Source organism: Aulostomus chinensis, chromosome 1, assembly GCF_037954235.1.
Source record: "Aulostomus chinensis isolate RoL2024-O1b breed Wild chromosome 1, RoL_Achi_v1.0, whole genome shotgun sequence".
Classification (NCBI taxonomy): Eukaryota; Metazoa; Chordata; class Actinopteri; order Syngnathiformes; family Aulostomidae; genus Aulostomus; species Aulostomus chinensis.
In genome coordinates this window covers 61,652,701-61,676,921 of record NC_141320.1, presented here as the reverse complement: position 1 = coordinate 61,676,921, position 24,221 = coordinate 61,652,701, and the positions used below count along the sequence as shown (strand labels likewise).

General features: G+C 41.1%; 1 long non-coding RNA gene across 5 annotated transcripts in view; it reads left to right on the top strand.

Annotated features, from left to right (window-relative positions):
• LOC147272627 (uncharacterized) overlaps positions 1 to 24,221 on the top strand; it is a 208,066-nt gene that overhangs the window by 148,182 nt on the left and 35,663 nt on the right. For 4 of the 5 annotated variants that reach the window (XR_015115930.1, XR_015115928.1, XR_015115931.1 and 1 more), the window contains 2 exons: positions 5,488 to 5,579; positions 6,819 to 7,305. This is a non-coding gene — a long non-coding RNA (uncharacterized LOC147272627). Of the gene's footprint in view, positions 1 to 5,487; positions 5,580 to 6,818; positions 7,306 to 24,221 lie in introns of those variants that run through there. The other variant, XR_015115929.1, reaches the window with a different exon arrangement.

Here is a 24,221-nt window from a genome sequence, read left to right as displayed (position 1 = left end):
AGTGAGATTTTCAGGGTGTTAATATTTTAAAGCGGGCAATTTGTAGAGAAAATCTCATTTGAGCGTGAAGGATCACTTTATATTGCCGTAAAATTGAGCTGCTCATACAGTACTTAAATGAATCAAGATAGATACATATGGTCCAGACAAAAAAACTGAGGCCACGGTGTTATCAATCTAGGATTCATTTTGAGGAGACACTGATACTTCGTCTGATGACATCATCAAAGGGTCGTAGTTTTTCATCAGTTTGATGTCATAAGAGACAGACGCAGGAGGGACACCAAGCACGCAAGTTTTTGCGAGTCGACGTGTCAGCGATATTGACTGGTGCGTCTTTTCAGTTTAGAAAAAATAAGACAACGTTGTTCTTTTGACAGTCTAACTCAAAATCCCCTCACATAAGTGGTCAATGACAAGAAAGAGTGGGAAAAGTTCCCGTTTCATATTTGGGTATCTCACAAAGATTGGCTGTGCTGAGGTTTTTAGCCTCCAGTTTTGGGACAGTGTAATCTGGAAATAGTCTGGTCCAACATCAAATGGGTCTCCGCAGCCAACAGCCATTATTCCCCCCACCGTTAGTGGCCTTGGTGGCCCACTAGGCGTTATTAGCCAGTACTCGCCGGCGGGGCTCTTAGGATCAAATGACATGCTAACTGATGCGTGAGACTAAATCCAATGTTTTGCACTTAAAGTTGTATGTCTTAACTGCCTAATTGATTTCTCCACTTAGAGCCCAAACAGCCCATTTGCTTGTCTCGCTGCAACTGCATATGGCAATTTTTTTCTTTGTGAAATTGCATGCTGACAAGTTCCACGGATGACCCTGGATCACGGCTACAGAGAGGAGGACAGAGAGTAGGAGAGGGAGGTGGGTGAACAGATACAAAGCGACAGGGAGACAGGAAGCTCTCAGAGTGTCCAGACAGGCGTGGGCCCCTAACATCAGACGCCATAAGCATCGACTTCAGCGGGGACCCTGTGACATCACAGTATCTGCTCTCCATTCGAGTGTATACGTGTGTAAGTGAAGCTTTGTTGCTAAATGTGCAGGGTTGGTGACAAGGGTGTATTCTTGCAGCGCTAACTTGTGATGAGAGGCAACCTTTTTCTAAATAATGGGCTCTTTTAGCCAAAAAGAAAGCACAGAAAACTGGTAGCTGTGTGCACCTCCAAAGCCAGAATAGCATTTCATCTGAGCAGCAAATGCAATTCACCTGCAAAAAAAAAAAAAAAAAAGACAATATCTGCAGGAAATATCTGCATTTCTCAATAAATGTATGTTCTGAAGCTTCCAGCAGACACTTTAATCCCATGCCTGGCAGCTGTTGACCCTGTGGGTTCTGCCTGACAACCTCTTGACAGATGCTAATTTGTTATCGTTATTTCCTGCAAACGTCGTCACCCAGAGGAATGATTGACACCGTGACTTGTCAATCCATCTGTAAGAGCCTGCGCTTGATTGGAGTCTCTTTATCCCCTCAGGCGGGAAGGCAATCTGGGGCATGGCAAATATTGATTTTATTTTTGTTATTTATACCCTCCGATTGGAATCCGCTCCACGACAAGCTCATGTAAACAGTCATTTACTATGTCGAGCATGTTCCCTCAGCACTGAGGAACAGAGGTAATCCAAGACCAGTTACGGCATCACATCCGTTTAAATGCTTCAAAATAACAAAATCCCGCAATTAAACACCCCAGCTGAGTTATTACAGATGTTACTTATTCATATGATCTGTCTTTTTAGCATTCACCACCATGCTGCCATTGCAGCATAGTGGCAGCCGGCGAAAGATGTGCGGAAACCTTCCTCGACTGCAAAATATTGAATAAATCACAATGACTGTGCCACAGGACTGTGTTACCAAAATGGTCCATGGGCTTTTCCTACTTGCACTATCATTATTTTACCCCCCCCCCCAAAAAAACCCCAAAAAACGCAGCAATAAATTAATATCCAGACCAAATATTAAAATTACAAGTGGCTGTGCTGGTTTTGCTTCCAGGTACCAATGAGATTAATTTTGGTTGGTGTTTTTCAAGAATTGCTGCCAAAGACAATGAGAGATGGTCCCTTGCGTAATTTGCGTGATATGCTGTCATAAATCCTCCCTATTATAAGAGGCTTTTTCCACAATTTGAAATTCTTTGCTAATTTACAAAAGTATTACTTTTTTTTAACAAGTTAATCATGGGGTTACATTAGTAATCCTTTAAGTATTTTCACATTGATTTTATGTATTTTTTTAAAAAAAATTAACAGTGTTATTTAGTATTTGTTGATGGTATAGATTGAGTACTACACATTTTTAGTCAGTGTTTGCGTGGTTTTAAAAGATATGTGGATTTGACTTGTGGAACAAAAAAATATGTATTTGTTTATGAATTTTCTTTTTCTTTGCACGTGATCTCACTAGAAAAAAAAAATGTTTTAACGTACACGATAGCCACAGTCTAAAATAGATTGTAGGATTAAATCTTGTTGCGCATCTGCAAATTCCATTTAGACAATTGCATGGCTTCCTCTGCACGTCTCTGTTTCTATGCAGATGACGTCTGCATTTTCCATTCTAAATCTGCATTAAAATCCCTTTCATTTGCATTGGTAAATGCCATTAAAATGCAAAATCAGCAATGTTATTTGCGCGAGTGTAGCACAGCAACATAGCTCAGTCTTAAAAACATCAAATGTATTTGCTCTCTTTAAAAAAAATTGGAAGTTTTTTAAAGTTTGATGTCAATCAAAAAAATTCATCACTTTTGCAAAAACAGAAAGGTAACTCATGTGTTGTCTCAATGCAGGTTTAAAGTTATATTTATTGGGAAAAAAAAAGCAAAACAAGAAGGCACAGCAGTCTGTTGTTGCTCCCTGCTATTAAATTTTCATGCCAGATTGGAGCCAACGTGGTTCAGCAACATCTCTGTTTTTGTTCTGGGTTTATTCCTCAGCGGACTGCAGGTCAACCTCAGCTACAAAAGTCACTTTCCTCTGACAGCTTTGTCGTGTTTTTTTTTTTTTAACACATTCACACCCCTGCTGTGTAACAGACTTGACAATCTGTCTTCATGGTTTCCACGAATGAAGACTCTTTTTTTTTTTTTTATTAACCCCATCGACTAGTTTGGGGCCAACTGGCGTGTTACACAACACACGCGACAAACAGCTTGTGACTGCATGATCCTCACTGGATCTCAACTTGAATGTACCCTTTGACATTTGCTCGAATGAAAGCAGAAGTTATTCCATATCTTTTTATTTAAAAGAAGAAGACAATAACCCTGACATGCATGAACAGAACTGCAGTTTGTCCAGCCTTGCTGTGCCGTACAGACACTGTACAGTACTTTAATGGCCATAAGCACAATTTTTCCTGCTTGTAAGCATTTTCTTCATCTTTTTTTGGAATGAAATTATTCCCACTAATTTAAAGCTGCAATCTTGTGACATAAAGTCAAGTTATATTCATTTAGGTTCTTAAAGAGTTGAGCAAAACTTGTTCGTGTAAGCAGTTTTCTCTTGTTCTTATCCATAATTTAAACAAGTCTATTACTGAGTGAAGAGGAAAATATATACTCAGAAATGCATGTAAAAGCTGCCGCACAAGATCTTCATTTTAGAAAGCCAGATATGACGGATTGAACTGGTTGTTGATGCTTTCATCAGACCCCAGCAGATCCAGGGTCACACAGTTGGGTTTGTAGGAAATGAAATGCGCCCGTATAAACTGAGTAAATGACGAAAGTAACATGTAGATCAACCTCCACTCAACCCCGAGGTGAAAGATGAATGTTGAACAGATCGCCCCCAAAATTGTTCCTCCCATCCAAGTTTGGTGAAATTCAGCTCCGAGGTTTTTGCATCATCACAATAAATAATAACAAATCAAATCAAATCAAAAATAAAAACCCTGCTTGGTTGAGTTCATCAAACTCTCTCCCTTTCTATATCTTCTCATTCTTTCCTGTTTTTGTTTTATTTCCTTTCAGCGAAGTTAAAAGCAAAAAAAAAAAAAGAATTAATTTCCGATGTTCCGTACCCGTGCTGAGGCCTCAGGTCAGTTTCCAACCAGTTTTTGAACGACATCCTCTTGAACACGCACGATTACAGGAAACAACAACATTTACCGTCTGAAACCTGAGGCCTCCACTCTTCTTGCAGGACCAAGAACACTCCGTGAGGGCCAGACGGAAGCTTAAGATTACAGGTTTCTAATACGGAGCTATTGGCAGCAATCACCCCGGCTGGGAGGTTATAGAAGGAGGTGTTCCCTGCTCTGTTGAGTCTCTGGAGAATTCCTTCAGCCGGCTGGCTGGTTCAGAGTTCTGAGTTGTTTGTGTGCTTGGGGAGGTTTTCCATTTCCGGATTCATTTGTTCTTGTAGTATTTTTTCCTTGATAATTTATTGGCGTACCTCACACATGTTGAGCTCCAATATTGCGACTGTGCCGTAAACATAACAACATGTATCCAGACATGTGCTACAGTAGCTTCATGCTACAGAGACGGCCAGCAAGCCTCATTCCAATCATTGACTGTGTTTTGGAATTGTTCCATCATTGTAGCAGCAGATATTTTCCTTTTCCTTTGAGAAGACTCTTGTATTTACAAATTTTTTATATTCCAGGTACATATTGCAGTTACAAATTAAATGTTGTGTTATCATAATATGTACATGTATGTATTGATGTCTGTGTGTCTGTGTAATTTGTGATGTTATTTTCTTACATTTTTATTTCAACGGTTTATTTGATTGACTGTTAAAAGAAGAAAAAAAACGTACACACAAAAAGTTCAGGAAGTGGCGCATTACATCAAATATATCACTGCTGCATTCATGAAAGCCAAAAAAAAGTAAATACCTTGAAAACACTGAAGCAAAGTCTTCTTAATAATGAAAGATTTAATTAACTTTAGGGACAACATGACATTTTATGGCCTATTTTTAACACAGAAGACATCATCTCCCAGAATGCAACTGTCCAATTGCAGCAAGGCTGGAGAGAGCACGCTCCACTGCTGTCATATCAAAAAGTGGTTGTTACCAAGTATGTCACTAAAGCAACTTCATATTCTGCGCCAGTTCCAATCTGTTTTCAGCGTTGTTGAATTCATGTTTTCATTCAATTTCAATCTTATTCTAACTCAATTAACTAAACTACGCACAAAGGTGTAATTAAAGCCACTGTGTGCACTTGGTGTGTGTGTGTGTGTGTGTGTGTGTGTGTGTGTGTGTGTGTGTGTGTGTGTGCTCTAGAAAGTGATGGGTAGATGGGGCTTGTAATGATGGTTTGACTTATAATTCCATACAACGCCAGCAATAACTAGCCGGCTATTTAGCAGAACTGAGCAATATAGCTGCTATTAGTGGAGAAAATTGTGGTGGTAACTTTACTTCAATTATACATGGTAATTTAATATCAGAGCATAATTACAGTGATTTTACACTTCACCTCCGATCCTCTTAACCGTCTCACTCCTTTATAGGCGTCTCTGTGGATTTTCTCCATGCCCTTATGCCTCCACACATCTGGGGAACCGTGGCTCGTCAACCAGAATCGGTGATGAATCATCACAAGGTAAACACTGGAAAAAAAACACAACCAAAAAAACAAAATGGTTACAACAAATTAGCAGTGATATCTTAACAAACAAACAAAAAAAGACCTCCAGTTGCATTTGATGGGGGTTAAACCCTGACCAGTGAGCAAAAGCTGCTTTCAAGTCTGATATTCTTCACACTCGGCTCAACGTTTCATTGTCTTTTTTTGGATTTGGGCTTTTATTCGGATGTCACACAAAACCTGATGACAACACAAACTGACAGTTGGACTGAAAAGACGCACAGTCGCATTAACAAACCAAAATGTCACATCTACTCTATATATATACTGTATATATTTTGGCTGCTACGCCATGACACGTGTCATCGCTAAATCGAAGAACCCCCCTCCCCCGTATGCCAATGGCTTTTATTTCCATTGTTTCCTGTTTGTCACACATGCTAATTCAAAAATGATGACAAGTGTCTCATGGGAAGAATTAGAGTTTTATTTGATGGCGTTGTGATGGACACAAACGCTGAAATCTATGCAAAACAAACACAGGCGAGACAGTTTTCAAGCTGGAGTCTATTGGTCATAAAAGGATGTCAGGAGATTTCTAGTTTGTAAAAGACAAAAAAAACAAAAACAACCTCTGATGTTAAAGGTGAGGTCAGCAGTTCTATTGTTTGTTGTTGTGTTTTTGTCCTTTAAGTGATGCGGCACATGAGAAGACAGGCGGGAGACATGATGAGAGGAGCGCACAACCCTGAACGCAATAACACAGTATGACAAAGACAATAGAGACAGGCAGGAAAAAGGACTGTGTGTGTGTGTGTGTGTGTATTCGTCCCCATAGTGTAAATGCTAGGAATAGGATGATAGTTTAGGGTTAGGGTTAGACAAATACTTGTTATGGGCATTAAATGTAAATATATTATATTAAATGAAAATTGAATTATATTATATTTTTCCTGCACTTTAGTCTGCCAAAATTTGGAAAACTAATTTCCGTTGCTGTGGTCTTCTAGAAGTGACATCAATTCACTTTCACTCTTTGGATTCTTCCTCTCGAGGGCGGAGGAAGAGGGGGTGGTGGGGGGGGGTTTCTTCTCCTCCAAAAGAGGAAACTCTTCTCTTGAAAGCTTCTCATGCTAAGATGAGACACTTCAGTCCGCTCCACAAGAGATCAGGAGCCGTAATCAGAGCATTTAAAAAAACACACACCTTCAAACTGCGGATATCAACTGTGTGGTATTTTCTGCTCCTCTTGAGGTACTCTGGTGATCACCGCCCCATATTCCAGCTTCCATTTGCTCTCAACGAGTCCATAAAGAGAAGTCGTAATCCTCTCAGGTCATTTGAAGAGGCCATCTCATCACAGGTGATTATGGAAATCATCATCCTGGTACTTTCCCCAGCCAGGCTAAAGGTGGCCTTCAAATGGCTGCCAGAGGATGGATCCCATTATGTTTTGGTGGACTAATCAACTTCTCAGTGAAACAAATGGAGATGTGTTTGCATTTTTGAAACATAAGCCTTGTGTTATTTGATCATCTTAAGTGTAGCTGCTGGAGGACCGTTATGATGGCGGCGGAAAATGTTTTATGGCGAGAAGTGGAAGCAGCGTGATACAGGATGGGATTGAAAACAATAAATATATATTTATTGTTTTCAATCCCATATATACACGAATCTACATCATCTCAAGCTCTTCCAATTCACCAGAACTGTCCAGATTCTTTAAAACATAAAATGTCAAAATGTCAAAAAATAAAGCAGCTGATTAAAGGTAGTTTCAATGGGTTGGTTGGTTGTATAGTAGATAGGTGGGTGGGTGTGGGGGGTGGGAGGGGGTTGGACGAAAACACGATAGAAAAGGAAGACAGGAGTGCAGGAGACGTGAGGTGAGGACGGTGCATTGATAGGTCGTCGGGAGGAAAGAAAACCAACAGCCAAAATAATAGAGGAAGGAAAGGAAGTTCAAATCTCAGTCCAGATGGGACAGCAGCAGAAGCCCCTGATGGTCCTGTGGAGTCATCGGATATTGCAGTCGCTGTATACCGGAAAGACAAAATGTATGGGTGAGGTACTGCAAAGACGATCCCAGTCAAATGAGGCCCTGCACTGTTTGCCTGGCTAAATTACAGCGAGGGTATTACTGCTTTGTAGGCGCGGCGCTGGAAAGGTAAAGTAATAAAAGCTGGTCAATACCTTATGTGGAGCACTGTGAGCTGGTCGAACAACAAACAGATCCCTGAAGAAGAATGCAGTTTTACAGAGAGGAACCAGAGGTTTTCTGGACTTTTCCTGTTTGGAGCTGCAGTCCTGTGTGTAGAAAAGGGACCGACTCGTTCACGCACTCCGTCTCCTCCCGCGCTGTGGAGAGCGTGGATCAACACGAGGGAGTGCTGCATCAGGTGGAGGTGGCGGTCAGGCATTTCAGCGAATCTGCTCCGTTTCTTTTTCTTTTTGAATAGGATTCCCGTTTTGAGCCCAAAATGCTTTAATTGAGCTCAGTGGTTTGCTTCCTTGCAGAGGTCGTCTGTGGGTCTTTCTGCGGGGAATATGATTGCTCTCCCCGGAATCCCTCCTTCATTCCGAAGTCGGATTGATTGGAAACTGTGGGGGCAAACGTAAGGATGACTTCCATCCACGATGCTGGAATCCACTTGAGCCACTGCTTTCAGGAGGAGCGCTTGGGGGGGGGGGGGGGGGGGCTATGCAGCGAGTATCAGCTCCCCGCATGCAACTTCTACCTTTGAGAGACGGTTGTGAGCGACAGAATACGACCATCAGAAGAGTTTCATTGCTCTTTGTCTTGCCATCTCCAGCCTCTTGAACTCAACATAACTGAACTCGTGAGGCGGAAAAGCACGGCACGTACGCACAAGCTATTTGCGTATCGATATTTTTTCCTTGTCTGTTTAGTTATTTCCGTCCACATCGAACAAAAAAAGAGGGATGCACTCCTCTGTCAAAGTGCTTTAAGGATTTCCATGTGAACTGGTGAATGATACTGAGAAGCTTTTTCCTTTTTTGACCGGTGACAAGCGCAGAAAAGAGCTCAGAGACGGCAAACAGAGCTCATCCGTCGTGAGTGGCTGGATACGGGGAACGGGTTTCATCTCCAAATGCTTTGGAGATTTGTCTCATTTAGCTTGACGCAAGGGCAAACATCGATAAGCCGTGGTTTGTCTTGAAGCCGAAGGGGGTCCGTCATTTGGAAGGCTCCGTCATGGCGCCACCATTGTCAGAATGTTGATCGCAATGTCTTGGCCTTGCACCAAACAACTTTTTTCCAGCTTTTATTGCCTGACAAACATTTGTTGACACAACGAAACACAGATGGAAAAGTTTCTTTCGAGGTCACTCCTATGAACAATGTGACTCTACAGCACTGTTCTCCTGATCTGGAAACCATTTTTTATCTACTTATGAGTGGAAGCCGTATGCATTTGAGTCATTTCAGAGCTTGCTGAAGCTACCACGCTAGCTGTTATCCAGCCAGTGCTAGCTTTCTCATGCTAACACCAAGAGGCAAGGATAGGTTTGAGTTTTTGATGCCTTCATTCCAGCTTCAGGCAAGATATCGGCTTTTTTATGAAGAAAAAAAAAACTCCCCTCGATCTAGCGGATTATAAAATCGACCATCTTATCAGTAGATTACGGGGATGTAATTTACAGAAATACTGCTGCCTCCACATTTAAGCTGTTTGACCACCATTCAGCCCCTAAGATTTATTGCTGGCTACAGTCCTCATCACTGCATCCTCTATGATAAGGTCTGCCGGCTTTCTCTGACTGAGACAGGCAGTAGTCACGTATATCTGTACATCTAGAAAGCTCTGACTGGAAAACTGCCATGATACATCACATGTGTCCTCTCCCTCTAACATGTCTTCAAAAAAAAATCCCAGCATCCCTGAAAAGACAGCTCATCCTCAACGGTTTTACCAGGGAACATTAAAGGTGGACCGAATCAGTATTTTTCACCCTCAAGCCACCCCATGTTGCCTTTTCGCAGCTTCTTATCAAGTCTAGTGGCTCGTTATTTAATCATTACGTGACTTATTCCTCTGAAATCTTCAGTAGCGTCACAATAAATGCTACTTCTACACCCTATGACGCGCGCATCAACTGAGCCTCGGCAGCTACAAGAGAAATGGCACCATCATCTGTCGCCATCACGGACTTGAAGTGAATTTTTTCAGTCAACAATTCTTTCACAAGTTAAAGCAAAATAAGACAAACTTTGCGTGTGTGTGTGTGTGTGTGTGTGTGTGTGTGTGTGTGTGTGTGTGTGTTGTGTGACCACCAGAAATGAGTCTAAAAATGGAAGACACAAATATATCAACATTAATTGTATCAATGAATATTAGAATCGAGCACTTCGACCTCTGAGTTGTCACGGCAACGTGCACAAATACCGCTCTCATCGACACAATCGTGTAGCACTGTTGTGTGTCTTTTTTTTAGTTTGGGATTTCCTGCAATTTTCCCGCAAAAACTAAAATCTCACAAATTTTGTTGCAACTTTGAAGAAACCTTTTTCAACACACTTCCACGCATCCTTTACGTAGGCATGGATATTAACCAGTCCATCCAATGGGGCGCGTCCCACAGTCAAAAGTTTATGACAACAACAAACTCAAAAACAAACATGGCAACTGTGGAGGAGGTATATAATGTATGTCTCTACATGGAGACAGCATTGTTGGAGGTAGCACAAGTCGCACAATCTCTCCTCAAAAAGTTCCACCGTTGCGATTTCTTCTTTGTGTCTCACTCGAATGACGTATCGGGTTGTGACAGCCACACTGCCCCCACAATTTCAAGTGGTACTGCTCCGTTTGGACCGTACCCGTTAGCTTCATGGAAACATGCAGAAATGCGGACAAAATGGATGCAGAGTACAGACAAAAGGCTCCAAATGCGGATTTAACGTTAAGCATGAGTGGGCGTTTGCATTTTTGGTGTCAGGACTCAGTTTGTCATTTTCTCCTTCGAGAAACTGACCCCCATCAGGTGACACTAAAAATGGATCTTTCGTGGATTTAGCAAGAGTGAATCTCTATTTTAAGCTAGCTGCTAACTGATGGCAAGTACTTCCTTTTAAACCTCGAGTTCAATCGCATATCCACTCAGTGGAATTCACATCAATAGCCATTTCTTTACATGAGACGTTCTCCCAGCCTCTGTTTAGCCGGCCTTAACTGAAAACAAGGTCACATTCATATATAAACCACCGCTATTGATAACTTTCTTTTCACGCTCTAAAAACCCCAGAGAACACATTTAATTGACTATTGATATGATTGCTTGGAAATGCAATTATAGTCGCAGTTTTTTAATATCTTTGCTGCACTAAATATAGTCCATAACATCACCTCGCAGGTAGTCGGAAGGAATATTGTGTACAATCACGACAGGAGAGGTGTAAGTATAGGCTGAATGTGGCATGAGTCCACCATAGAAAACCCAACCAGACACTTCTGAGCTCAGAAAATCTGACTGCATTTTTCTGTTCATAGATATTTGATGATAGAAGAGTCATTTGAATTTTACATACTCTTGCATCATCTACAGTATCAACTTGGAGGGTTTGATCAAAGCTTCCGTCGACATGATAACGAACAGCCATTGTTTCGGAATAACTTAGAGGCAGACAAGGAACGTTTCCTCGCAATAAAACAAAAATAAATAAATAAAATTTATTTTTTAAAAAGTAGCTGACATGTGCAATATGAGAGGAGAATTTATCCTGCGCGGTGCACCCAGTTTGTCTCGGGGGGTAATCAACAAATCTGTTTTGCTGAAATGGAAAGGAGTTACTGTGAGAACATCCAAGAGAATCCTCTCAGCACATCAGAGACCTACTGCTCACAGTCGAGTCTGGTTTTTTTCTCCGTCTAGCCTTCCTTTTTGGTGCTACCACTGCTTTTCAACACTTGAAAGGGGGTAGGGAGGCAGAGATTTTACCCCTCTGGCAAGACTTCTTCTTTTTTTAAAAGGAATATCTTTGTTTTCCTTCTCATCTTCGACTCACCTAAGAGGAAAAGATGTGTCCAATCGGATCACTGTCGATTATTACATACCTGCTAGTTAAGAGCATAGGAGGGAAACACATTCAGTGTAAAAGTAAGGTAAGGACGCATTCTATTCATAGAGCGGTTATTGCAGTCACGTGCAATAACCAGAGGGGCTTAAGTTTTATACTAACCAAAAAGTACAAACCTGGAAGTTGAGAGGTGGATGCAAGTGAAAAAGACCCAGGGTAGCCTAGATATGCACGAACACAGGCGAGGTAGGCGTATGAACAGGGGAGGTGCTGCTGAAGGTCTGTCAGAGACAACATGATGAACTGACCGGTTGGGGAACAGGGCAGCACGGCGGTGCACAGCAACAAGGTTCTGAATCTGAAGGTCATCTGGGTGTACAGTATTTCTGTGTACAATTCTCTCTGGGTGCTGCGGCACCTCCCACTCACCAAAAAAAAAGTGCGAGTCAGGTTCACGGGTGAAGTGGAAATTGCCTGTGCTTGTTGGTATGAATGGGTGTCCATCCCATCCATAAACCCCTCCAGATTATTGCAATTCTTGGATCCCAAGAATCAAATCAGACAAATACTAGACTATTTTTCAAAATGCAAGAAGTTGGCAAATGGTGCATTTTTTTGTTGTTGTGAGAGCTGCCACTTTGTCAAAGTGATGCACTTTTATTACACTAATTATACTCTCATCCCACTCAAATATGAAAAGGCATGTTTTTGAACAATTTGCAATTTCCTGCAATTGCACTGCGAAAACAAAATCACAAGAAATCCCTTGAATTTTGAAGAAAAGACACAAAATCAACCATTTTTGAATGCGATAATCACCAAAACCCAGAATAGCTTGATAGGTTCCAGCCCACCTCAACCCTGAAGGATAAGCTGTTGATGATGGAAAGGGTTTAACTGTACCAAAACCTTGATCTTCCCTGAAAACTTACTCTGTTGTTCTGCCAAAACCAAACCATCACGACAGATGGCCTTCCATCCTTCCATCCATCCATCCTCAACCTCTTGTCCGACATCTCACCCGATATCATCCGATAACCCACATCCATCAGTTCTGACTGGAGGATCTGGAGGTCTCCCCGGGTCAGTGTTGAGATACGGTCCCTGACTTGGTCCTGGGTCTGCCCCAAAGCCTCCGGCCAGCTGCCTAGGACACCCCCCTCGGGAGGCAGTCAGCATCCTAACAAGATGCTTGAATCACCCAAACTGGCTGCTTCTGACGAACGAACCGGCGTCTTTACTTCACGTCCCTCATGGGTGCCTGAACTTCTCACCCTCACACAGTAACATATCCTGAAGACTCATTTAATACACGTTAGTTGTATCCAACTTGGTCTAATGGTCTAATTTAGGGTTTCATAGGATTAAAAGAATCAATGTTCTTGCTTTCCCTTTGTAAACCCCTTCAGTTTGACCGCTCGTGGCACTGTGGTTGACTGGTTTTACTGAGTTTTTTTACGTTTCCCTGGGGCTTTAAGGACAAGGACAATCAGAACTTCATCTTCCAGATATGTATCAATAGGTTAGTGTGACCCTCTGAAGGACAAAATATTGACTGTTCCAATGCTTCTAAGGTGCCAAAAACAAACCCCAAACTGAGTCTTCAAGCTTCTGTCCATTCACAGTCAGCTGGACAAAGCCACTAGCTGTTTTGTCTTTTTGGGGGGGTTTGGCTTTGAGGTAATGGCTACTCTTTCATGCCACATAAAAAGCGATGAAAATAGCACTCCATTCACATCCCTCCATGGGGTCGCAATCTTACATTCGACCCGCAGCGACACGCTGAAGGGCTCAGCCTCGGCGACAGACATGGCCCTCGCTGTCAAGCTGGCAGGCTGGGTCAGATTGCCAACATGGCAGTGTGACGACTGAGCGGTCATACCAATGAGATGTATACAACAAAACAAAGATCAGGTGTAGACGGTGCTAGCAGAACAAGGGCTTGTGTGTTCTGAGGTTAAGATGGCCTTGTACTGCGACTCTATTTTGTCAAGTGAGATAACAAGGAAGCCCAAATGTGTGCGTTCTTACAGCTATGGAGGATGTTTAGAGCCCAGCAGCACAGAAAAGGAGTGACTGGTGGCTACATAGGAGCGACTTCAATTCTGTCTTATATCTTAATAGATACATTTATGAAGAAATGTTGATTGCACAGAGGGGCAATATGGCCGCAACCAGCTGCTGTGTTCATTTACCCGAAAGTTGATGTGTTTTTACCTTCAGACATGATGGAGTTCAACTGAAAACAGAAATAAAACAACTTGTCAAGGCTAATATTTTTGATGTTGCTATGTTTTTTATTGCCTAAATTCACATCAGAACTGTTCTCAACCACGTATTTTTTTTAGTTTCTGTCGTGAGTAATCATGTCGTAATGAGATAATGAGTAAACGCAGCTCGTTTCAGTGGTGCGACATGTTAACCAGCACACGTTAGCTCATGCTATTGTGCTATCGTGCTATCGCGGCGTCTTTGCCTTACAAGACAACGGACAAGCCTCTTTATCTCTGGTGGTTTTTGTTGTCTCCTTAAGAAGCTGGATTTTTGTGATGAGCCACAACAACAACAACAACAAAAATACCACTTCAGAATGTTAGGGGGCAACAGAGAGGGAAGGAAGTTAATAACTTTTCTGTCGCTGCTATAAATTGAGGGATGAGAGGTTTCTGAATCCCTGAAATGTCGAGGCAAATGAACTCAAAAAAGAAAAAAAGAGGAAAATGATCCCTAAAAAATACTTTGCATTCGAGATCTATGAAACCTTTTTCTGTATTTCCGAGGCATATCTGTACATTTCCTCTCATAAATACCTTTTGTAATGAAACCGTGTCTGACTCGGAAGTGGTAAAAGTTGCACGGACAGAATAATGGGAGACTGCACTGATAAACATTGAACATCCTCTAATGAAAGAAGATCAAAAAGCTTGAGCTGAAGACGAGCCGACACATCTCCATCATGAATAAAACATGAGATACTACAGCCTTCTTCTCCCTGTGCAGATTTAATGAGAGGGGGAAAAATAACAAACACATATGGTGGGACATAACATTGCACTCACAGATTAACTCACAGCAGGGAAAACTAATAAAGGAAACCTTAAAGATGAAATTTCTTCTTTTTTAAACACAGTTATGGATGTATTTTCTCCAGATATAAAGAGTGCCTTGTTAAATTTGGAGCAGAAAATGTTTTCTGAGGATTGGGGTGTTTCAATTCACAAATCAAAATTGGATTTGATACGTAATTTCAAGGTGAGATCTGCAAGAATACGCTCCAACCCTGCAATTATTATTATCCCTCCTCCAGTTACTGTATTTGAAACTCTTTCTAAGAGTATTACTTTTTGGTTTGATCACGGTTTTGTTAGAAATAAAAGCTTGGGAAAAAAAAGTCTGCACACATGCTGCGTTGGTAGTTGAATTTGTGAGAGGGTGTACTGGTCAAACAAAAACCTGGACAGCACTCTAGTCTTGCCAATTCTGAGCTCTTTTTTTTTCAGTTCAAGTGTAATACAGCAGTGATCAACCTCTTTCTTTCTGCTGCCACACACAGTTAATCAAATAACTAGGGATTAATTATTATGCCCCTCAGCAGCAAAAGCCAGCAGAGGCATGACGTTTCCTCCGTCACATGGGGATTCGCCCCTCTGAGTCTTTTCACCTCAAGGCAAAGAGTTTCAGCTGGTGGATTCACCCAAGTTTCAGCCGAGCACAGGAGGCGCAAGTGCCAAAACCAGAACACCTGCAGATACACATACATACAATTATGTCTGTGTGGATGCCCAACAATGTCAAAGTTAAGTCAAAGTGCAGGGGACTGAATTTCCAGGCCCCCTGTTGGCAAGCCAAGAAACAGTGCATCACCTCCCTCTCTTGTAGTCACATCTGCTGATCGGTCCCTTCCTACGACACAAAAAGCCTTTCAGGGTCTAGCTCCATTGCTAACTCCCTTGTAAGATAAATTGCTATCTTGCAAGTGAGCTATATTTCTAACTCCCTAGTGAGCTACATCGCTAACTCCCTTGTTGGCCACATTTCTAACTCCCTAATGAGCTACATTGCTAACTCCCTAGTTAGCTATATTGCTAATTCCCTCGTAAGCTTCTTTTCTCACCCCCCAGTGACCTGCATTGCTTTCTCCCTCTTTTGCTACGTTGCTTACTTTGCTAACTCCCTATTAAGCTACTTTGCCAACTCCCTATTAAGATACATTGCTAAATCTCTTTTAAGCTACATTGCTAACTCCTTATTAAGCTACTTTGCTAACTCCCTATTAAGCTACTTTGCCAACTCCCTATTAAGATACATTGCTAAATCTCTTTTAAGCTACATTGCTAATTCCTTATTAAGCTACTTTGCTAACTCCCTATTAAGCTACATTGCTAACTCCCTATTAAGCTACTTTGCCAACTCCCTATTAAGATACATTGCTAAATCTCTTTTAAGCTACATTGCTAATTCCTTATTAAGCTACTTTGCTAACTCCCTATTAAGCTACATTGCTAACTCCCTATTAAGCTACTTTGCCAACTCCCTATTAAGATACATTGCTAAATCTCTCTTAAGCTACATTGCTAACTCCTTATTAAGCTCCATTGCTAACTCCCTACTACTAAATTGTTGGAGGTTTCCAGCAACAGCAGGACGCAAACCTTTCTTCCTCTTTTTTAATGTTTCTGTTGTGATTCTAATTGATATTCTATTTCTTCGATATTCATGATTAACATGTTTGTTGTTCAGCACTTTGACTGCAGTTTTTGTATTGAAGGGGCTATTCAAATTAAGTTTATTCTTGTTACTCTGGCCCCTCAAACCTCCTCAAACTCCCCCTCATCCTATATTTCTCTCTAAACCTTTTATGATCACATGATTCTTGAGGCAAGTGTCTTGCAAATCTGTCTGTGTTCAGCTTCCAGTCTGGAAATTCATAGAATTCATTAAGCTGATGACTAGGGTTTCAATAAAAGTCAATTCAGATGATATCAAAGTCTAGAAGGCATATTTCCTGATGTGAAATTGACATAGCAACACCATAAGAAACATAAACATGAAGAGGTGAAAAAGCTTGTGGTTCAGCTAGTTTCTGTTGTAATTGGCTCCAGAGTTGTTGAATCCTTTATAAGATCAGGAATTGCATATCATCAGTAGTGCAGTCACTCTGCAGGAGGGATGATGTAGTCTGTCAACCTATCCTGTTAATTTATTTTTGATCTAATACAGGCTGTTAGCAGTAAGACAATTTCCTTTAGTTTGTAAAGGGGTTTTGCAGTAGGTAGATGATGATGGAGTCCGAAAATGAAAGGAATAGAGATGTCAATCATGATTTCATAGTCTGAAACTATCATGTGGTTATTGAGTTTTCCTCCTTATTTCCTGCAGCTAGCAGTGTGATTAGCTGAAATAGAGATACGTCATCCTACTCTAACAGACTGAAAGGAAATAAAAGTTTTAAATTGGCAAACCAAACTACCTCATCCTCAGATAATACCTTGCTTCAACAGAGCCTTGGTGTTGTGTGACATTAAAATGTATGAATGTGATCTTATCAATCGGTAGATTACATTCTTTTCCGTTAAAACTTTTTTATCATTTGCCTTTAATAAACCGATCAAGGCCTCCTGTTGAAAACTAATAAAGAGATGTAAACTTTTGCAGTATAAATAATGAAAAAACCTGGACAAATATACAAGAGGGCAACATTTTTATTATAATGTCTGTCGGTAAAGGGTTTCATGATGGTCTAACTCTATAATCAAATATATGTTCAATTATGTGCATACATCCTACAGCTAGTTAGCTAAGCACAATGAAGGTTCGTAAATGGTAAGTGTTAGCATCACAATTGACATGAGTCAATCCAGTTTTGTTAATGCAGGCAAAGACTTTTGGAAAAAGTGTACTTGATGACTTTTGGTGGAGGTATGCTAACACTTCCCATTCACTACCATTAATTATGCTAAGCTAACTAGCAGCGAGCAAGTCCCTCATGTTTAGGGCCTACTATGTGGAATTCTTAGAAATACATGCCTGTCACTGCTATTTAGCTTAGCACATGGAATGGTAATGATGGGAAGTGTAGGCATGAATATTTCAGAGAAGCTAATGCAATTGTAGTTTTTTTTTATGCCCTCAAAAAATGCTCAGGAGAAATGTCTGTTTGATATCTTTGAATGATATACGCTTAGACCTCCCATCCACTCCCACTTGTTATGCCATTCACTGTGAGAAGAAAAGTCGCAATCAGCTGGTGTTTGCGAAGCTTAGTTTTTGGTGACTACTCTGACGAATTTTTAGAGGTGCAAATCTGTCACCATTGGTTTGCTAAGCACAATAAATGGTATTGGATGGGAATTATTGGCATCAGATTTTTAATGAGGTAATGCAAATCTAGTTTTATGAATGCAGGCAAAGACTGTTTTGATGGAAATTGTAACTGATGACTTAGGATGGACTTATGCTAACACTTCCCATTCACTACCATTCATTATGCTGAGCTAACTAGCAGACAGCCAGTCACTGTGGGTCTCGGCTCCCAAATTTCTAGTTACGACCATAAGGAATTCGTGGAAGTGCAAATCTATCTTCACTAGTTAGCTTAGCACAATGACTGGTAGCGGATGGGAAGGGTTAGCATCTTTTTTTCTTTTTTTTTTACGAGCAAATGCAATTCTCGGCATGTTAATGCCAGCAAAGATTGTTTCAGAGAAAAGGGTATTTAACAATTTTTGATGGAGCTATACTAACACTTCCCATTCATTGCCACTCATTATGCTGAGCTAACTGGCAGACAGCCAGTCTCGACGGGTCTCAGCGACCTAATGTTCAGTTACTACAATGAGGAATTCTTGGAGGTGCACATCTGTCACAGCTAGTCTGCTTAGCACAATGAATGCTAACACTTACCATTCACTACCATTCATTATGTTGAGCTAGCTAGAGGTGAGGGTGGTTGTGGGTCGTAGCCACCTCATGCAGCACAGAAAAAAGGGAACTATTTCCTCATCTAGCAGTGGGGAGGACTGATATTAACTGTATTTATTAATAAGTTATGTACCTGCAGAGAATATTTTGCAGCAAACATGAAGCCTGAGCATACTCGCTATGATGCCTGTGCTGAACTGGCTCTCCTCTACTTCACCTCAAGAAAGTTTGAGCAGAATGTAACATGCAATATTACAGTTTAAATTCATTACTGATAGAAGCTAATGTCAGGTGGCAGCTGATAAGGTTAAATGAAGCAAATTGAGGTTTTAGCAGAATCACTGAGCAGCCACAAGCAGATGGAAACAAATAATGATTTCACACTTTAAATGGGGGCGACATCTCAATTAAAACAAGAGCTTCACATAACATTCTAATTATGTGTGTTTAGCAAAAAGCATACTCAGACCACCATATCATTAATTGCTTGTCATATAAGTCAGAAACAACCTCACAAAATTTGTCATGGATATTATATGCTCGCTCTCTTTGGAGGTCCAAGTAGATGCTAATTATGGCTTCCTCTTTTTTTTGTTTATAAGGGGAAGGAGATTGGGCTGCCAATCAACTGGACTGAAGGGATTTTTGAGGGCCGCTTTCATTAAAACACCTTTCCAAAGTTCCTCTCCCCTCCACATTAACATATCAGTCTCCGCTTCTGAAAAACCTGCAATGCTGATTGGAGGCTGCCGCTGGTACCCGCTCCCTCCATGTCTTACTTTACCATGTCATTTCAAGGCCTCATGGGTGGTGTGAGTAAAAAAGTCGAACTAGGGCAGTTTTAGAAACAGCCATGCAGGGTGACTCATCATTTTGAAGCCACCCGCTGCCACTGTCGTATTCGCTGCGGACTTTAAAAAAAAAAGGAAAGAAGCGATCACTGGGAATGACTAAAGCAGGTTAGCTTCTGCATGGGTCAGTCTTTCCAAGAGAGCTCACAGCACATTCTGTTGTTTAGTGTTTCCTTGCGCCCTCTCTCACTCCATGAATCCGGTAACTCTTAGAACTTAAAGGCAGTTGAAAGGCCTGACTTCTCACCTGTTTACAGCTGAGACGCATCAATTTGTCAGCGTCATGCCATGAAGACCGCAAAAGAGCGATAGAACTTTCTGGAAATACATTCAGTGTCGTTGGAGTATTGTAAACAGGACGTATCTTGTCTTCAGTGAAACTTTTGTACTTTAACTTGCTGTTTTTCGGTGAGACATTTGGGAGTCTTTTCTTTTTTTTTTAAATATACGTCGCCAAAGGTATGCTTTTAAAATAGATTTAGAAGAGTAGAAAGAGCAGGATACATCTATACTGGGAATCTGTGCACATCCTGTGTGACCATATATGGACAGCAAACACCTCTTGCCCTGCAAGTCACGATACACGATGCGTAATAGATAAGAAAACCAAAACCTAAATTTGGAGTAAACAGCACACACACAGAACAACCTAAAACAACACAGTTCAATGAAAAATCTGTTAGCAAAAACGTTAGCATGAAGGAATGTCGTAGCATAGCATAACGTAAATATAAAGTGGAGGACCCTTCAACACAGAACCCTCATCAGAACGGTTCTTTGACTCTTTGAGAGAGCAGAACCAAGAAGAACGTACTGACTTGTCACCTAATAGGAAGTATAGGAGATATTAAAAAAAACAACCTTTGTTTAATTCTCCTTTTCCTGAAAATGCTGAAGAGAAAGAGTTCGTCACAGATTTGCTATGACAGAAGGGTTTCCTCAGTGTCGTCAGAAAGCCTCCATCAGGTTCCTACAAGATTTAAGTGGCAACAATTTAATCGTCTCTAATAATGATAAGAAGAAGAAATGAAAAATGATAAGAAAAATAATAACAATAATACAAAATATAATAATAATAATAATATAAGAATAACAATAACGAGCATAACAAAAAGAAAAATGATAAGAATAATAAAAATAACACCATAACATGAATAGTAAGAATAATAATTACTAGAATAACAAAAAGAATAATGAATAAATATAACATAAAACAATCTTGATACCAAAGTTCCTCTAAGCTGCTGCCATTATTTTGTATTGATGTTGATTGTTACAGTTCATATTAATCAATTAGTGGTTGATTCATCTTTAGAAAAACAGTACATTTTTGTTCAAATGTTGTTTGTTTAGGAACAGAAACCAGGAGGAAGTTTGTCGTCCCATTAGACGTTAAAAATGTCCTCATTTGGCAAACTTTACTCCTCCAAATGTTCCAAAATGACAGTTTGCAGTAAAAATAACAAAAAATACTCTGTGGACTACTTGTAGTTTGTGGTATTTTTGGTGTGACGAGTGTTTGAGGCGAGGTTAAAAATAAACGTAACACTCAGCCTCAGTATTGCAGATGTTCTCTGGAGGCGTTTCCTGTCCGTGTGCGGGTTCTTACCGGCTCTTTATTTGATCCCGTCTGTCTTTTCTTGATGAGCCAAACCTCCCAGTAGTTTAAGATTAAACAGTAAAAAATTTTTAAAAAAAAAGACTACGAGAAACAAACTCACAAGTCCGGCTGTTAAAAAAAAAAAGAAAAAGAAAGGAAGAATAAAAGACTGGTGGAAGTCACGGCGAGTGTTGTGACACCTCGATTCTCTTACAAACTTAAAAGAAAAAGCCTTTTTTCCCACCTCTGATGTTTCTCCTCTCGTTGGATCATCCCACAGCACACACACTGCAGAGCAGATGCACTTAAAAAAATAAGGGGGGGGGGGGGGGACTATTGAACTATAGCTCAGACAGCTAAAGCCAACCAAGTACAGCTGTCTTTTCTTCCCCTTCCATATGTTAAGCCCCTTCTCTTTAATAGAATGTCTTTAATCCGGAGGCATGTTGTGCAAAGCAGTATGAAAAATCATGTTTAGGAGATTAGCATTGCAATCCTTCTCGCTAAAGCTTATCACTTGAGGGTTCGCTTTTGTGTGTGTGTGTGTGTGTGTGTGTGTGTGTGTGTGTGTGTGTGTGTGTGTGTGTGCGTGTGTGTGTGTGTGTGCGCGCGTGCGCAGACTGAGGGCAGCGCTGAGTCAAATGTTTGTGTGCATGCGCGCGTGCATCTGCAGGGACCTACAAGTGGTGCACGACTCAGCAGTTTTTTGGGATCAAGGCTGTTTTCCTGAAGCGTACAATCCTCCACCCCCCCCCACCCCACCCAACACTCGAGAAAACACACTCACACACACACACACACACACACACACACACACACACACACACACACACACTCCAAAGCATTTACTTTTCTCTCAGCATTAAAAAACAACAACAACAAACAAACCTAAACATGACTTGGTCATTTCTCATGAAATAATTATGAACGAATATAAGAAGTTTTTTTTTTTTTTTTTTTTTCCATTTCTATTGACCCTGGACTGAAACAGCTGTGTAATTAAAATACTTATCTTGACTGGCACATTAAATTGATGAAGTTTCTCAGCGGTGAATAACAGGCCTGATTGAGAGAGGAGACACTACAAACTTTTAATTGTTTCACAAGTTTCTCACTTTGAATTAAACTTTTTAATATATATATATGTGTGTGTGTGTGTGTGTGTGTGTGTGTGATTGTATCAACAAAATCAGCAAGTAATTCAGCTTTCCTCAAGTTTGTGTCCCTCCTTTTGCCAACATCATTTATTTTCCCCTCTTGAAATAACTAATTCCATTTGTTCTTTATCAGCAAAGACATTTTAATGCATTTCTGTAAAAGGTTCTTGCACACGCTGACTTCTTTTGTGCTGTTTTTACTACCTCTAATTCCTCAACTCGCTAACCACCCCCACCCCTTTGCCCCCCCCCCCACTCCCCCCTCCCCTCGTAGAAAACACATCATCATTTGTCTCAATGAAGCTGAAATATACTGTATACACTCGGAAGGCCATTCATTCACACTCACGGGAATCTTTTCATTTGTTGGCCAAAGAATACAGAAACATAAGAGAGTGTGACAGAGCCAAATTCATTAAAACCAAGACTGTAGTACAAGTACAAGTTCATTATATTCTGCTGCAGTGCGTTTGTGCAAATATCACCGAAAAAGTCATTCAAGCGGATCCGTGCGTCTAACAGGGAGCTGCACGCAAACCAGATGACCAAGCGCGTTGGAATCATGGCCTCAGCTGACTCGGCGTGTTTGTCCAGGCTCATCCCTCGTCTGTGTCCGGCGTGGAATTGAACGGAATTCAATCAAACAAAACTCTAGATGACAGTGACTGTGAGGCCAAGTATGTAGGGCTTTGTTTTTGGTGGGGTTATCTTAGGGACCCAAAGCCATGAATGGGATTGGCGTGGTCACAGTTACCCTGACCTTTGACCTTGAACCGCAGATTATTAAGTCTAAGTAAACATCTGGACTATTTACTGTTAAGGAGAATCCCTCAAGGGATTCCCAAGGTTCATCGTGGATGGATGACCTTTGATCAGCAATGTCTTTTCAGTTCCTCACGGAGGCCGAGTGGATGTTTGTCATTGCTTGGACTGAATGGGATGAGAACGGACGGGACTGAGGGACAAACTCGGTGTGTCTGTGCGACGCGTCCCTGTCACAGTGACTCTGACCGTCCGAATCTGTCGGATCATCCTGGAGTCCCAGTGGACCACTGAGCCAAACATTTGGAAACTCTTTCTCCTGAAGGAGTATGTGACGATCAATTTTACTCTCATGTGACGTGAAAGTGACCACCAAAACCTCTCAGTTTATCCTTGAGTCCCAGTGGAAACTTCTTTTTTTTTTGGGACGTTTCGTCCAGTTATTCCTGGAATGAAGTGTGAACAATAACGGGATTAACGGACACGGATCCTTTAAACCCAACGCCTCAGTCCCACAGTTCCTTTCTGGCATAAAAACAAGCAAGAAACATGAAAAAAATGAACTAATTTCAACATTAAAAATAAATTCAAACACACAAAAGCAGATGTGCCGCTAACTACCGGAGCTTCTGGAGTGTTTGCTGCTGCCGCTCTGTAGCCCGAGGTAGATTGGTTAATAAGGATCAGATGGGAGCTCAGCTGAAGGCTCGTGGGCAGGTAAGCAACGGCAGGTACTGACCAGAAAAGGGGGGGGGGGGGCAGGGGGGGTTTATGAAAATGAATGGCAACGAGGTTAATGGCATGAATAGGAGGAAGGAATTTAAAAAAATAGCGGTAGTCAGGGCAGCAGGTAATTGGAGTGGATGGCAGCGAAGACATGGCCGTCCCAAATAATGAAAGCAAGCTGACACATCGCTGACCCCAGAAGTTAAATTACTGTGGGTGCTGGAATTTTTCCTCAGCCCGAGGGGACTGAAGCATCAGCAGATTTAATTTTAATATCTAATATAGTTCCTCAGTGTGTGCCAAAACATCACGGGGTTGATTTTGAGCTTTGAAAATGTCGTCCTTGCTATGATTGGCAAATAATATAGCCCCAGACATCAGAAGCCTTGATTAAACATTTTTTCAAAGTCAACATGTTTTTCTATCTTTTAAAAAATCAAATTACTCTTTTTTTTGGGGGGGGGGGGCTGAGGGTGATTTATAAGTAATAATGGGGCAACAGAGCATGTGTTTGTTTCCTGTTCTCTCTGGAACGCCTTCTACTTCCTGTTTGCAATCAACAGCAAATGGGACCGTTGAAAGGACCAGTTTGCGGAATTT